General features: G+C 44.8%; 1 protein-coding gene across 1 annotated transcript in view; it reads right to left on the minus strand.

Annotated features, from left to right (window-relative positions):
* RASAL2 (RAS protein activator like 2) overlaps positions 1-3074 on the minus strand; it is a 104281-nt gene that overhangs the window by 100272 nt on the left and 935 nt on the right.

Raw genomic sequence — 3074 nt, forward strand, 5'->3', positions numbered from 1 at the left:
CCTTCCCCCAGCTCACGCTGCAGTGGGATGCAGAAAGCTTTCCACACAGTATGGGGAGCCTCTGCATCTCGCCAAAGCTCTGGGCAGAGCAGGAGGAGACAGCTCTCCTGGGGTTCTGCATCCTTTCATCGCCTAAGAGGATAAATGAGTCCATCCAGGAGGGATTTCCACAGCCAAGAACTGATGAAACAGTGTCTGAACATGCTTCCTAGACTGTGAGACCAACTGGAAAATATTTATCCAGATCTTATTTTTTTCTTTTCTTTTTAAATCCCACTTCCCTCTCTGAGCTGCCATAAAAACAACTGAGCCTCTTTTGGGAGGTAAGCATTTCCTGAAGGAGGGAACCTCTCTGATGCAGAGATGAAGCAAACAAAACAAGAGGCCACGCAAGCACTGGAAGGAAGACAAACTTTTAACTAGTTGATAAACTCCAAGTATTTCAGAGGAACGTGAAAATACTTTTAATTAAGTGACTTGTGGAAGTAAAGAACTTGGCTCCTCAGACAGAAGGGAGGCAGAACCTGCCTGCAGTTCTCCTGGTTGAACTCCAAGGCACACCTCTCCCACTGTGGATTTCTCAAGACAGAAAAGGTGCCCTTGGGTTTCGGTCACAGTGAAAAAATTTCTGTCCAAACAGGTATCTCCTGGGAGACTTTCAATCAAGCTATTTCTGTCCAAACAGATATCTCCTGGGAGACTTTCAATCAAGCTTTTCTATGTTAAACTGTCTGCATACTTTGGAGAAACCCCATGTCTCACACCAGCTTGTGGCTAGTAAAGTGTCTGAGCACTTTTACCACAGACCTTAGTTGCCTGAGATTCCCAAATTCTGCTTCTCATGGAGAGGAAAACATCCATTTTCTTGGATTTTCCCTTGAACAGTAAACAGGACTGTAGGCATGGGAAGACACAATTTTGCCTTCCCAAGCACCAAAATAGGCAGTGGACAATATGGTGACCTCCTCACAGAACTAAACTCATGTGGTATGGGAAGGAGGACACAAGATTTGAGCACTCCTGAGCAGAGACTGAAGTGGAAGAACAAAACAGCTGAGACATATTTCTCTGGCCCCTTTTATAGTCAAGTCACCTCCCTCACACCTCAGACCTAAACCCCATGAACTCACAAGTTTTACCACTGTTTTAGCAGCTCTCCACCTACAGTTCTGCATGCAGCAGGAGCCCCTGCCCAGCAGCTCCAGCTAACTCTGGCACAAGCAGCTCTTCTTTATGGAAAAATAAAACCAGTGGTAAGCAATTAGTTGTCCTATGGCTACGTATCCCACACAACTGCACGTCCTACAGGGTGAACTAGTTCTCTTAAACACAGGCAGTGGTCTACTTGAAGAGGCTGAACCTTTGAGGTGGCAAAGGCTGAAAAACTCCAGAGGTGTCTGTCCATCCCACCCAAAGCTCTGTCTTCCCATGACAGCAGCCCAAGCAGGATCTGGTTGTTGCAGGCAATTTTATGGGTGACTTCATCAACCTTATTTCCCCAAACACCTTCCCAGCTATGATTTCCTCCCTCGAGAGAGTTTGACTTTTAATCTAGAGACCCATTGTTTTCCTCTCAGTTCCTGAACCGTAACTGTCTTTGCAAAACCAGTTTTGGCAGGCTCAGACAGAGGTTTGGCCCTCCCCAAAGAGCCAAAAGGCTCCAACACTGTCCCATAACTGACATGAGGTATTTACCAAGTGGTGTCTACTCACAAATAATCCTTTTCCTCTGTTTACTTTTCATGCTACTAAAAGCAAAGCATCTCAATAACTAGAGACTGGCAATATTTACAAGTTATGAGAGAACCATTTGGTGTCCAAGTGCACCAGAACAAGGAAAAATAAGGAGCTACATAGGCTTTACTCTATATACTGTGAAATTGTGACCCAAAATGCTCCTATCATATAGAATACCTTCCCAGGAGGTCTCAACAAACAACAGTGGGAGCCTGTGGTAGAAACCTTTGTTCCTAATCTGAATACAGAGGAGAGAGAAAAATAAATCAACTCCTTAATGAGAAGACTTCAACAGAAAAGGAAAAAAGTTGTTCTGTTACCTTTTTTCTCCCATGTGTTCCACACAATTAAATAAGCATCATCAAGTCAAATTCCTATTGAGAAAGGTCTTGGAGAAACAAATCAGTGACTGTATGCACCCAGGCCTGAGCAAATAGAGTCTTTCTTAGTTATTTCTTCTTTTGGGCCATTTGTTTTTGTTCTAAAGCAATGTGACAGCTCCAGTAGCAAACCTAAGCCTGTCAGGGACATTCCACTGGGACTGAAAGACTGAACACCCCTGCAGACAGAGTATATTCTTCTTTCACTACTACTACTGAATTTTTTTGAATACTGATGACTTGTCCAGCAGTCTCAACTGGATCCAGATGTCATCAGGCTTTTAATATGATAATCTGGAGGACTCTGGAAAGTGCTGAGGTTTTGAGGAGAAGGAAGGCTCATTTTGGGGTTTATTACAAATCTAAGCTTTGTGGATTTTTTCAAAGCACCAGGTTCAGGCTGGGCAGCTCACTAGAAAGTTACAGAAAAACCTGAGAGAAGAAAAGGCAAATTTCTTCTTTTCCCCTCCCTCCCCCCCCCATGTTCTACGTGCTGTTAGCAGCAGGGTAGATTTAAATGAAATCTCAGACTGGCATCTTGCTGACCTCAATCCCAGCTGGCTAAACCTTTGCAACACTGCTGTCCTTGGCATCTACCAGAGAGCAGACACAGATTCAGCTGCTTGATTACGAAATGGAGAATCTGGTATGAGGAACTAGATCCATTCCACTGTCTGGAACGTTGTTTAAGACAGCTCAATTTCTCTCTCTCCCTACTACTTCACTGACAGTAGCAGGCTTGATATCTTAATCAGGGCACCACAATGCCACAGAGATACTGTGCTTGCAGGACTGCATACCCCACACATGGGCTGCATTTGGCAGAGAAATGCCACTGCTACCACCAGATTTCAGAGTTTCAGAGCATGTTAAGGGGTTGGGATGGAGCTTAGAGATGATCCAGCCCCAACCCCTGCCCTGGGCAGGGACACCTCCCACCAGAGCAGGTTGCTCAAG

Source organism: Acanthisitta chloris, unplaced genomic scaffold, assembly GCF_000695815.1.
Source record: "Acanthisitta chloris isolate BGI_N310 unplaced genomic scaffold, ASM69581v1 scaffold13029, whole genome shotgun sequence".
Classification (NCBI taxonomy): domain Eukaryota; kingdom Metazoa; phylum Chordata; class Aves; order Passeriformes; family Acanthisittidae; genus Acanthisitta; species Acanthisitta chloris.